Consider the following 15,194-nt stretch of genomic DNA (forward strand, 5'->3'; position numbering starts at 1 on the left):
GAATACTAGAATTTTCAATAAAAAATATGAATTTTAAATAATAACATTAATTTTCAAACAAAAAGATTAATTTTTTATCAAAAAATATAATTTCTTATCAAAATACTCGAATTTTCAATTAAAGACGACAAATATTTAACCCAATAATTGAATTTTTAACTTTAAAAAAAAAAATTCAAAAGAAAAAGGAATAATTAAATTTTTGGTGCAAATAAATTAATTTTCAAAGTAATTGATAAATTTTGAAATAAAATCATGAATTTTCAACTGAAATAGTTTAATTTTAAACCAGATGAATTTTCGAATAAAATGATGAATATTTAACCGGAATACTAGAATTTTCAATGAAAAATATGAATTTTAAATAATAACATTAATTTTCAAACAAAAAGATTAATTTATTATCAAAAAATATAATTTCTTATCAAAATACTCGAATTTTCAATTAAAGACGACAAATATTTAACCAAATAATTGAATTTTTAACTTTAAAAAAAAATTCAAAAGAAAAAGGAATAATTACATTTTTGGTGCAAATAAATTAATTTTCAACGTAATTGATAAATTTTGAAATAAAATCATGAATTTTCAACTGAAATAGTTTAATTTTAAACCAAACAGATGAATTTTCGAATAAAATGATGAATATTTAACTGGAATACTCGAATTTTCAATCAAAAATATGAATTTTAAATACTAAGATTAATTTTAAAAGAAAAAGATTAATTTTTTATAAAAAAATATAATTTCTTAACAAAATACTCGAATTTTCAATTAAAGACGACAAATATTTAACCAAATAATTGAATTTTCAACTAAAAAAATAATCATTTTCAAAAAAAAATGGAATAGTCACATTTTTGGTGCAAACAAATTAATTTTCAACCTTACTGATGAATTTTCAATAAAAATATGAATTTTTGAACAAAAATATTAATTTTTACCCAGAAAATACCATTTCTTAAAAAAATACATGAATTTTTAACGAAATAGTTTAATTTTCAATTAAAGCAGACACAATGTTCAACCAAATAATTGAATTTTGAACTCAAAAAAAAAAGAATTTTCAACAGGAAATGGAATAGTTACATTTTCGGATTAAAAGAAATTAATTTTCAACCTAACTGATGAATTTTCCAATAAAGTGATAAATATTTAACTGGAATACTTGAATTTTAAACTACCAAGATTATTTTTGAAACAATAAGATTAATTTTCTACCAAAAAATACTATTTTTCAACAAAATACATAAATTTTTAACGAAATAGTTTATTTTTCAATTCAGGAAGAAAAATATTCAGCCAAATAGTTGAATTTTGAACTAAAAAAATTAGTTTTCAATCTAATTTATAAATTTTTAACTGGAATATTTTACTTTTAAACCAAAGAGGTGAATTTTGAACTAGAATGATAAACATTTAACTAGAATACTAGAATTTTCAATCAAAAAGATGAATTCTTAAACAATAAAATTCATTTTTAAACAAAGAGATTAATTTTCTACCAAGAATATAATTTCTTAACAAAATACATGAAATTTTAACAAAATACTTACGTTTTGAATTAAATAAGATACAATATTCAACCAAATAATTTAATTTTGAACTAAAAAAAAAAAAAAAAAAAAGAATTTTCAACCTGATTAATTTTAAAATGAAATGATGAATCTTCAACTGGAATACTTGAATTTTCAACCGAAAAGATGAATTTTGGAACTAAAGTGATGAATATTTAACTATAATACTTGAATTTGCAATTAAAAAGATGAATTCTTAAACAATGAGATTAATTTTCAAACAAAGACATTAATTTCTACTAAAAAATATAATTTCTTAACAAAATACATGAATTTTTAACGAAATAGTTTCATTTTCAATTAATGAAGACAAATATTCAACCAAATAGTTGTTTTTTGCATATAAAATAAAAAAGGATTTTTAACAGAAATATTTTAATTTTTAATCAAAGAGGTGAATTTTCCACTAAAATTATGAATATTTAACTAGAATACTAGAATTTTCAATCAAAAATATGAATTTTTAAACAATAAGATCAATTTTCAAACAAAAAAATAAATTTTCTAATAACAAATACAATTTTGGAACGAAACACATGAATTTTTACCGAAATAGTGGAATTTTTAATTAAAGAAGACAAATATTCAACCAAATAGTTAGTTAAAAAAAAAGAATTTTCAACAGAAAATAGAATTTTTACATTTTTGGTTAGATAAAAATTAATTTCCAACCTAAGTGAGGAATTTTCAAATAAAATGATGAGTTTTTAACTAGAATATTTGAATTTGACACCAAGCAGATGCATTTTCTACTACAATGATGAACATTTAACTGCAGAACTAGAATTTTCAATCAAAAATATGAATTTTTAAGCAATAAGATTAATTTTCAAACAAAAAATCAATTTCTTACCAAAAAATACAATTTTCTACCAAGAAATACCATTTTTCAACGAAATACATGAATTTTTATCGAAATAGTTGAATTTTTAATTAAAAAGTACCAATATTCAGCCAAATAGTTGAATTTTGAACTAAAAAATTTAATTTTCAACTTAATTCATGCATTTCTAACTGGAATATTTGAATTTTAAACCAAACAGATGAATTTTCAACTAAAATATTAAATATTTAACAACAGTACTAGAATTTTCGATGAAAGATATTAATTTTTAACCAATAAGATTTATTTTCAAAAAAAAAAAATTAATTTTCTACAAAAAAATACAATTTTTCAACGAAATACATGAATTTTTAACGAAAGAGTTCAATTTTCAATTAAAAAAGACAGAATATTCAATCAAATAATTGAATTTTGAACTACAAAAAAAAAAGAAAATTTGCAACATAAAATGGAATAGTTACATTTTTTGTTTTAAAAAAATCAATTTTCAATTTGATCAATCTTTAATTGGAATAGTTAAATTTTAAACCAAACAGATGAATTGTTCAATAAAATGATGAATATTCAACTTGAGTACTTGAATTTTCAACTACAAAAATTATTTTTGAAACAATAAGATTAATTTTCAAACAAAGAGATTAATTTTCTATCAAAAATTAAAATGTTTCAACAAAATAAATGAATTTTTAACGAACTAGTTTAATTTTCAATTAAGGAACGAAATAGTTGATTTTTTCTCACAGAAAATGCAAGAATTTTCGAACGAAACTGAAATTTACATTTTTATTTACAGAAAATATATAATTTTCAATAAATACGATTCACCTTTAACTGGAATACTTAAATTTTTAACCAAAAGATAAGTTTTCACCTAAAACAATTAATCATCAACTAGAATAGTTGAATTTTCCAGAAAAATAAATAATTTTTTACCAAAAAATATAAAAAAAAAAGATAAATTGTCAACCAAAACTGAAATAAATGTTTTAATTTAAAACATCAATTCAACCAAAAATTGACTCACAGTTTTTAGTCAAAAAAATAATGAATATCTTTAACTGGAATAATTAATTTTTGAATCAAAAATATAAATTTTCAACCAAACAGTTGAATTTTCATCCAAAAAAAGATAAATCTACAAAAAAAATAGAATAATCAAATTTTTAAGTCAAATTTTTTTTAAATTTTCTACTAAACAAAAAACGATTTTTAACAAAATATGTGAATTTTCAAGAAAATTTGGTGTAAAAAAGACCAAATTTCAACCAAATCTTTGAATTTTGAACTAGAAAGAATCATTTTCAACCAAAAATGTAACAGTTAAATTTTCAGTTGGAGAAATTAATTTTCAACCAAACTGATCAATTTTCAAATAAAATGATGAATCTTAAACTGAAATAGTTGAAATTTAAACAAAAAAAGATTAATTTTCTACACAAAAAAGAAGAATTTTCCGAGCAAAAGTACATAAATTTTCAAACAAATATTTTAATTAATGAATAAAAAATATCAATTTTCAACCAAAAATAGAATAATTGAATTTTCCGTTAAAAATCTGATTCTTAAATTTAAACAAAAAAAAACGGATTTTCAGTAAAATAGTTCAAATTTTAGACAAAAAAATGTTTTTTAACAAAGCAGTTACATTTTCAAAAAGATGAATCTTCAAACGAAAAAAATCTTTTTTAACCAGAATCGAAATTTTAACCAAGTAGTTGAATATTAAACTAAAAGAAGATAAATCCGCAACGAAAAATCGAATAAAATTTTCGATTATAATTCAGAAAAATTCTAAAAACTACTTGAATTACTTTCTTTTTTTTCTAACTTGGAAGAGGGAACTTTTAAATTGCGACGTTCATTTCACTTTTCGTAAAATGAGGTGATTGAATTTAGAAGTTAGAGCTTGATTTCAAAATACCCAAATGATTTCAATCAGCTAACTCCGATTCGACGTAAATGAAAAAACTCCGATTGCGCAGACATTTTTTCATTCAGATTTGAATGAGATTTCATTCGGTTTTGAATCGGATCGAAAGTTTTGAGGTTATGGTTATGCTCACAAAATAAAAATAATTATATGGAATAAAAATGGTAAAACTTACATTTTTAATGCGTCATTCTGTATAAGATTCAGCATCTTTTGAATCTCGGATTCGACAGTGTAATCTGATTGACTGCTGATAGATGTCATATTATAGATATATATTGATCTTGTGATTATAGATTTTCGACGATTTTAAAGAGAATGTAAACAAATTAACACCGCTACGTATTTACTAAATAGTTGCCATAATTTCGGCAAAGATATTACAAGCCTAGATGCATAGTCCCTAGATGAATCACCGCACCAGCGAACCTATAATAAGTTCAAATAACTAAAAAACAGCCATTGGTTAAAAAGAGACCAAGACATCTCCAACTCTTCTTAACTAATGGTTTTGTTTTAGTTTTTAGAACGTATTGTAGATTCGCTAGTAATGTACCGCACCTAGGATTATAACAAAGATATTATAATATCTTTGATTATAATCAGGCTGTGGACACTCAATTCTTTCTAGATGAAGGATCATAGACGCCACCTAGTGTATACTCTAATCCCTAAGATAAGATAAATCATGACGTCACATTCATTCCAGATAGCTTTTAGTTAATTAACTTGAAAAAGTAAATGAGATGAAAAAAGTAATCCTAAACAGAAAATCTTAAAAAATTATTTATGTATTACTGTTTGTTATTTCATTGCTTTATTCATGAAAGTGTGGTTTAAAAAGGACTGAAGGTCGAATAACTAGTTAATTTGCATTTTTATTTGAACCACATTAAAATAACCCAACTAAGCAACGCTGCGCCATCTAGCGTATACTCCGAGCGGGATCATACTTATAATACTTCAAGGTCGCCTATATGAGTGGCCAAAGCCTGATTATCCCTAGTAAAAATGCCTAATAGGTTATCAATAGAAACTATTTAAAACCATATAGGATGTAAGTAGCTTTCGATATGGTCTTACGTGGTACTTAAGAGCCTTTTTTTTAATATGGTTTCTAATGGCTTGTATTCGGAAATTATACGGCTACTGCTTTTTTACGAATGCCAAAAGTTTAAAATTGCTGTTCTAAGATGTTTTATTAGGATTTGTAATGATAAATCGAGATTAAACTAATCGGATATTAAAACTCAAAATAATGTTTTCAAAGTGGCCCTACAAGACACTTATTAGGTACTGCTTTCTAACGAATAAAACAAGTTTAAAATTGTTGTTCTAAGAGGTCCTATTAGGATTTCATATGACAAATCTTAATCAAAGCCACTTCACACGTCACGCCGGACCAGATAAACACCAGTCAGAAAGCAAGTAGACATCCACTTAGATGCCACTCAGGACCCAATAGTTAATGCATTACAAATTACACATAAACACACATTAGAGCCTAGTCAGATCCACATCAGAAATTCTTACGCTCTAAATAGATGGCAAATAGAAACCGAAAACAAAATCCGTTTAGATGCTATTTAGGACCCGATAAGTAATGCGTTGCGAATACCGAGTACACAACACATCAGATCCTAATCGGAGCCACTTCACAAGTTACTGCTGCTCTCTAAATTTCTTGGAGCGAAAATTAAACTCCAACTCTAGAGCGACTGCTATATCAACTACGATGGAGTCATGATGTCTGTCCGTTGGAGTCAGCAGCTTGACTCCCTCCATGGGAGCCTCATTTTCGCTCACAATTGCAGTCATAATCGGTTGACTCCAACTCCTACAGTTCGTTTTTTGACTCCAAAGAGGAGTGATCATGCGAATCACTCCAACGGAAGCGTGAGCTGATTCCAGCTAGCGCGGTGCAGTGTGATAGAAGCGCAGTGTTGGCGGGTGGGGGTAGGGGTAGCAGGTAGCAGACAGGACAGCGTCGTTTTGGCTGTTGGCGTCCATTTTCATACTAGTTTTCGTGGTAGTAGGTGACGCGTCAAGCAGTGAATTTAGAAAAGTGACAGTATTTTAGTGTTTTGTTAATCAACGATTACATCAGATTTCCTTATGGTAAGTGGCCTTTAATTTTTATTATCCAACTTATGGTCATGTGAAAGTCCAAAATAAAAGGTTTCACTTTTGAGATTTCATTTTAGAATTCATAAAAGTTGTTGCGTTTGAGAGTTTTCGGAGTCCTGAATGCGGACGCGTTCCACATAAAAGATATTTTAAAGAACATAAGATGTCTGCAAAGTGTAGGGTTATTTGTTTATAAAATCTAGAATATGCATCAATAATTGATTGAAAACTTTTTTCTTCAGGATTCTTTGAAAACTCCAGACGAATTAGCGGATTTTCTGCAGTCAAAGGGAGTCTACGTGGACGCCATCAATTTATTGAAAAGTTCGCTACTTATATTATTTATTTCTGCATGATAATGCTTACAGTTACCGAATCATTCGATTAAAAAAATTTTAACTTAGTAACTGTAGTACTGCTAAGAAAGTCGGTATGGGTTAGAAAATTAATTTCTTCATCTGAAAATCGAAGTACTGAATATTTGTAATGTTTGTAACTGTTTGATTGAAACCTAGCCTTTTTAGGAATAAAGGCCAAAAATTTATTTCCAATTTTTTGTATTTCACTTAAATTGAGTCTTGTTCGTGATAAAAAATCCATCTTCCTGGTCAAAGTTGCATATTTTTTCAAAAAATAAGCTATTGCAGTTAAATTTTCATAAAATCAGTTGGAAACGCATATCTTTGTTTAGGAATTAGTTACGAATTATTAAAGGGTATGATTATTCTTTGCATTTAATAGTAGAAATTCCTAACAAAACGATTTATTTTCATTTGAAATTATGAAACTTTAAGGGCATGTGATACTTAGAAAATTGTCGATTTTACCAGTTTTAGGTTCCCCCGGCTTTTGTTCGAGAATAATAAATATTTTGTCTTAAAAATTTGGGAAATGATAGCGAACATGCTAATAGACGTCCCCACATACTTTTTTGTAGGTTAATTAAAAAAAGTTTTAATTTAGCAAAATGTAATTAATTTGCATAGCGCTTAGGAAATAGTATCGATTTTTTCAGTGTTAGATTCCCCCGGCTAACAACGTGCGTGTATATTTCGAGGTTATGTGTGTTACAATTCACCCGAGCGTTACTTTCAAACTATACAATATTTTTGGCCGAAAACTTTGGACTTGCAAATAAACATATTAACTAGTCTCCCGGAACTAACCTTGTTTTCAAGCAATCAAAAAAGTTTATTTCATAAATAATTTCCGGATTATCGGAAAGGCAGAGATGAAAAACGGCGTAACCTCAAAATAATGCATGTGCATAACATTTTTATTTTGCACACTAAATTTTTTTGTTATTATCCCTCAAAAAAGAGTCCGGGGACGTCTGTTATGATATTTTATAGCATCTCCGAATTCAGTTTTTAAAAATTTTCATTTTTGTGGAAAAAAAGCCGGGGAAACTAAGTATCATATTCCCTTAATTTGGATAGTTATTTTTTAAACTAAAAAGGTGAAGCTTTAACCAAGAAGATTGATTTTTAAGCACGGTAAATACTGGAATTCAATAAAATACACATGAAATCCTTAATAAATAAAAAAATTTATACTTTATTACTAAAAACGAGAAAGTTACACAAGGGCCATACTTGAATGATTAAAAGCTGGCATTCCTTCTTTACGAAAGAAGGCGAACTTTACTTATTAATCATTTTAATTTGTGATAATTAATAAATTACTGGCTTTTTGTTACTTAATCTGTAAGAAATGTTCGACGTGGAATTCGATGAAAATAAATTCAAAAAACAAGTTTCAGTCCTGTATCGAATAGATGCATCTGAAAATTTATAAAGCACATAAGAAGAACAATATATATAAGAACAATTTGTGACAGTAAGCTCTGATTTTTTAAACATTTCGAACATAAAAACTAATATATATTATTTTTTCAGGATGGACATCAGCGAACTTAATATGGATGTGCGAAGTGGCTTAATGTATCTCGCAACTATCGCTTATACTCAAAAGTCTTGGAAGAGAGACATTTAATTAACTTTTCTGTTTAATCGTCCATTGTTTTTTATTTTATAGATTTTTTCTGATTTTATTTGTGTTTAGTTGATAACTTCTTTATAATATAATAATAATAATAATAATGCTGACCTCGAAAGCTGGAGTCATTTGAATGCTATCTGCCGACTATAATTTTCTAGCAGATGAATAGTAATTAATTGCGCACACAAAATTCGGTAAATGAAGTCAATTGAATTGCTTTTGTGGAAGGATTATGTTCATAAAACCAATGATATTGAATCGTATCAAAATTTGATGACAATTTAATACGTTCTGATAAGTGAAGCGTTGGCGGTTACAATTCGGACTGTATATATTCTACTTAAAAATCATGTTTGTTGCAGATTTATTAAAATAATTGTTAGAATAATAATAAAATAATAATTAGATAAAAATAAATATGTGATATATAACTAGTTTATTTGCTTTTGCGTTTAAACTGTTAAATTCTGCGATCTCTTATATAATATATATATATACTGAATAAACAACAATTCAGAGAAATCAATGTTTTCATCCTTTCACTTTGATTCCTTTAAAAATAATTAAGTGAGCCCAGAAGGAGCGAAATTTAACTCCTTAATAAACTCAAAATTCCACTCCAATGATGTCAGCTAAATTATTAAGTGAGCCCATGAGAAACGAAATTTAACTCCCTAATGAACTCGAAATTCCGCTTTAATGATGTCAGTTTTATGACTCCATCCGCTGGAGTCACGCAACTCACTCCCAGTTGAACAGACACGATCGCTTCAATGGTGTCAGAAGTCGCTCCCTTTAGAGCGATCGATTGCTCCATTTAGTGTGTCCAGCCGCTCCAAGCACGGGAGTCGCTCTCCGCTCCAACGAAAATTCTCGCTCCACTCCAAAGGGAGAAGCTCACTTCTGGCTTCAAGTTGGAGCGACGAATAACACCATTGGAGTGCTATATCACTCCAAGACATTTAGAGAGTGACCAAATAAATACCAGTCAGAAACCTAATAGGTATCCACTTAGTTGCCACTGAGGACCCAGTAGTTAAGGCAATACGAATCCAAATACAAACACACTAGATCCTAATCAGATCCACATTAAAAGTTCCTGCCCACCAAATAGATGGCAATTAGAAACCGAATAGAAAATCCATTTAGATTCCACTTAGGAGCGACTATGTAATGAATTGCGAGTACCGAATCAACAGCACATCCGATGTTAACCGAAGCCACTTTACAAGTCACTACGAACCAGATTGAAACCGAATAGAAAAACCAATTAAGATCTCTTATGCTTAATTATAATTAAATTTAAAAAGAAAAAAATCAGCGAGATTCAACGTTTTGAAAATTTCTTTTTTCTGATATAATATAAAACATTTGGTGTCTTAAAAATTTGAAAAGAATTTTTCTTAAAGATCGATTTAATTTAAAACCATTTAAGTATGTATAACAATCATATATAACAAATCGAGCTTCTAAAACCTTTTCTCCTGATTTTTAAAGTATCGGATGAATGCCGCCAAGGATTTATGATATCGCATCGTAGCTATGGGGATTAGGCATTCGACTTATAAGTGTGCGGTGCGTGCGTTCGATTCTCGGCACTTGCGGATATTTTAATAAACTGCGTTTGTCTTTAGTTATTAGTAATAAACTTCTCTAGGCAAATTTAACAATTACTTTATTTTTAGAATAACGTGCGGAGTATAGTTAAGAAGAATCGACTGTCAATAAAATAATGTACAAGAAAACGTAGGAGGGTTTGTCAAAGGCTTCAGATAGCTGGCAATAGATTATGGCAATGGGCTAGTTAAACTTTTTTACTATTGTAACATAGCATCACAATTCAGAATTTAAAGCATAATCAATTTTTTAATAATTTAAAAATATTTTATTTGAATCAACATTGATTCGGAAGTATTTTTTGTTTTCTCAGTGTGTGAGGGACCAGATAGAAAAACGATTAGGTTCCACTTCGGATCAAAGAAGTAGTGCATTGCGAGTACCTAATACACATCAGACCCTTATCATATCCAGTTCAAAAGTTTCTAGAAACCGAAAAGAAAGCCATATAGAATGGGAGTACAAATGCCGCTTTCAAAGGTAGGAGGACCTAATAGAAGGCAAACCTATTAGGTTTCTATATGGATTTTATTAGGCATTTTTACTAGGGATAATATCTTTGATCTCATGAAGCAGCCCCCCGCCTCGACCGTGTATGTGTATGTGTAGTAGTTTTCTTACGATCCGGAGGGGAAATGTCGGTCAAATTAATCCAACAGATGGCGCCACAAAAAGTAGGTATGTCTTTTAAATTGAATTGCGTTAAGAAAAAACAAAAATAATTAAAAACTTGATGCTGTTTGCAAATAAACAAAAAAATATATATGAAAAAATAAGAGTAACTATTACTAATTATTTCAAAAAAGAAAGTCATAAAAATATCTAGTTTAATATGAGAAGAGTTATTAAAAAATATATTACTTATATCCAATATAAATATAATAATAATTAAAATATGTAAGACTACAACTTAAGTTGCAAACTAAAGAATTTTTTTTTTGCGCTTACCACTATTTCGGCTGGAGAGTGAGAGTGGGGGTAGACTCGGACCCAAGCAGCACCGCAGATACTAAATATCTGTTAGGGTGCTTGGGCGACTAACTTTTCAATATAAATTTGTAATGGTGACTAGAATTTTAATTATTTTATTTCAACATGTTTAAATTTATTTTCAAATAATGTAATTCAAACGAGAATTGTGCACAGTATTTATTTATTTTGAATTATTCAATATTTTAATATTACAGTTGTGGTTGACTGATACTTTTGGAAGTTTAACAATATTCTAACATGATGTACAAGGTAGAAGGATATTATTAACATATTTCAATTATATAACTTATCCTTCTACCTTGCACATCATGTCAGTATATTGTTAAACTTTCAAAAGTATCAGTCAACCACAACTGTAATATTAAAATATTGAATAATTCAAAATAAATAAATACTTTGCACAATTCTCCTTTGAATTACATTATTTGAAAATAAATGTAAACATGGTGAAATAAAATAATTAAAATTCTAGTCACCATTACAAATTTATATTGAAAAGTTAGTCGCCCCAAGCACCCTGTCAGATATTTCGTATCTGCGGTGCTGCTTGGGTCAGAGTCTACCACCACTAACGCACTCCGGCCGAAATAGTGGTAAGCGCAAAACATATGTGGCTCGCGGGAATTTCTCCAGGTTGGGTATGTCTGCATTAAACTCTGAACAATTTCAAGTTTCGAAGGAAACATTTTTAAAAAGTAGTGGCAATTGTAATTAAAATGTTTGAGGGAATCATTTGGTAAAAAATCAATGACACGAATGATAAATAATTTCAATAATTCAATAATTTATTTGTTGCTTAATCTTGAAAGCTTTTTCTCGCTGCATTCAGCCCCTAATAATTTTATTTAAAAATTGAAATTTAAAGGAGGAATGACATTTAATAACAAAAATAATTTAAAAGTTTATAATAACCACTGTGATAAACCATTTTTGTGGGAAAATATTAGAATTTGAGATTTTTCAAATTATCATTTCCTTCAATGGCCAGAACGACTTCAGGTATTCCTTAAAATAATAAATATTTAATAATATTTGATAAAATATAACAATTAAAATTTTTGTAAACAAATTAGATAAACAAATTCAAAATTTTGGTCCTTTCGCATAGAAAATTTTTTTTACACTGGAAATGTTTTAAGCTGTTGGACGAATAACTGCTAGTCACAAAAATATATGAGAAGTTTACAATAATCATTGTTATAAAAAATTCTCGTCTAAATAATTTCTCGCCTTTTGCAAACATTCATTGAAATAAACTTAAAATCGAGTGGTCAAAAATCAATATTTTTTTATAATTAAATTTTCAAAATCAATATTAAAAAAATATTGATTTTTGACCAGTAGACAAAAAAGTTAACATCAACGTATTTATCAAGTATTAAACTGACCAATATTTCACAACAGCAATAATGAAAAAATAGATATAAATGTGAAAATAACAATAAATTACGAAGACTTCTTGGTTTTGAATAATTTACCGGTATTCCTATAAAAATTATATTAAAATCCATTTCAATTACAAGTACTTGAATGAATAAAAATAATAATATTTCACAATTATCACGTGGTAGAGGTTTTAAATTAAGATCATTCCATGGAATATATTGAAGGCCGGAGTGTTTTTTTTGCTTCTGTATCGCTTTAGTTGATAGTATTTTTTTAAGAACAATATGGGCACTGAAAAAAACCCTTACAAATGCAAGTACTAGAAATTCAAAAAAGTGAGGTTATGCACAGTTCTCTTGGTCCGCCATCTTGTTACGTAATTTACTAGGTATATTACCTGTTTTCTACGTAAAATACACTGAAACTTTTCTATAGCGCCAAAGGTGGATGGGAACTAACTCATTATAGCCTGATCCGCTTTTGTTTGTTCACGCCTGAGTGACAAGCACGAAAGAATAATAAGGAGATCCAACTGCCAGTGGGAATTTATGATATTTGCGGAATTAATGTAATTCGCAATATTTGCAGAACTCGTGGAATTTGTCTAATTCGCGGAATTCATGATATTCACCGAATTCATGGAATTTGCGGCTTTCACGGAATTCATGGTATTCGTGGAATTCTCGGAACTCATCAAATTCATGGAATTCACGGTAATCGTGGAATTCATCAAATTCATGGAATTCGCGGAAATCACAAAATTCGTGGAATTTGTGATATTCGCGGGAATTGTCTAGTTCGCGGAATTTATAGAATTCCTGGAATTCGCACAATTCATGGAATCCACGGAGTTCATAGAATTCCTGGAATCCGCGAAAATCAAGAAGTTCATGGATTTCAAATCATTCATGGAATTCCGTGGATTAATTGAAAAAAGTTGAAATAAAAAAAGTACTAAATAATTTTCTTGAGAATTTTCAACAATTTAGTTCATCTAGTAGTTCATCTTTACATTAAGTAGTAGAATTTTGAACTAAAAATGATCAATCTTCAATCAAAGATTTAATAGTTCAATGTTCAACAAAAAAGATTAATTTTCAATAAAAAAAGAAGAAATTTTCAACTAAAGAAATAAACCTGCACTAAAATTATGAATCTTTAACTAAAAAACAAAGTAGTTACATTTTCAACCAAAGTATGGAAGAATTTTTTTTTTAATATTTAAAATTCCAACTAAACAAATAAGTTTTCTACCAAACTTTTGAATCTTCAAACAAACAAAAAATTTAACAAAGAAGTAAAACTTTAAACGAATTTTCAAGTAAAAATGATAAATTAAAAATTCAATAGTTCACTTATGAACAAAAAAATTAATTTTCAAGTAAGAAAGGAGTAATTTTTAACTAGAGATAAACTTCTTAACAAAAATGATGAATTGTCAACGAAAAAATGAATTTTTAACAAGTAATTAAATTAAAATAAAGCAGTTAAATTTCCATCCAAAGAATGAAAGAATTTTTAACAAAATAATTAGTTAAATTTTCAAACGAAATTATTAATTAAAAAAAAATTTTTTAAGGAATTTAAACTTTAAACCGTGTAGTTAAATTTTCAACTAAACTCAATAAATTTTCAATCAAAAATTGAATAGTTCAATTTTCAGCCAAAAAGATTCATTTTCAAGTAAAAATAATAGCAGAAATTTTCAACTAAACAGATGAAATTGTAACTAAAAAGATGAATCTTCAATTGGAATAAAACCGAATTTTTGAACAAATTTGTTCAACTTTAAACCAAGTAGTTAAATTTTCAACAGCAAAAAAGAGAATTTTTCAACAAAATAGTTAAACGTTCAACTAAAGAGGTGAGTTTTTAACAAGAATGATGAATTTGCAACAAAATAAATTGGATGTTTCACAAAGTAGTTAAACAGTTAAATTTTCAACCAAAATGGATGACTTTTTAATCAAATCAATGAATTGTGATCAAAATATTAAAATCTACGAACAAAAAATAAAAATGTTAACCGAAAAAGATGAATCCTGAAAAATGGTGATAATTTTTTTAATCATTGAATCTAATCTCTGATTTTTTTCTGCCCACCCTATTATAAATTGAACTCTGATTCAGTTGAAGTACACAACTGTTTCTACCAAATCCAGCCTTATAAACATTCTTTTTCTCATAAAATAATGAGAATTGTGCGATTTTTCTTTATTTTCATTTATATGACTTCGATGTGAGTGAAGACAATTTTAATATTTTTTAATGAAAGGTTAGGGGTGTCATTCTAAACCCAGCCAGCAACTTTTCCATCCCCTTTTAATCATAAAAAATGCAATGCACCCTGATGTATATAACTATGTATATATGTACATATTAAAGACAGATTGTCTGCTTCGCAGTTTCATGAATGAAATTTCTTGATTCGCGAATCAACAGGCGACTTACTACGCAGGTACCAGCATTGATCTGCCCTGCGGGATTCTCCCTTCTCTCCCCTCCACCCTCATATCCTTTATTCACTGACGTTGGTGTACAGTACTGATTGTATAAACACGGCATAACAAGACTTCAAATTAGTTTGGTTCACATGAAACTAATGAGTTTCAATAATATATTTTTTTTAATATTAATTGTCTACTGTCCGTACCGAAAAAACCCGGCTATTCGTACCGAAATCTCGGAACGCATAGCAACGGCCTTTTATTAAATAAAT

The sequence above is a fragment of the Belonocnema kinseyi genome, chromosome 6 (genome assembly GCF_010883055.1).
Source record: "Belonocnema kinseyi isolate 2016_QV_RU_SX_M_011 chromosome 6, B_treatae_v1, whole genome shotgun sequence".
Taxonomy (NCBI): Eukaryota; Metazoa; Arthropoda; class Insecta; order Hymenoptera; family Cynipidae; genus Belonocnema; species Belonocnema kinseyi.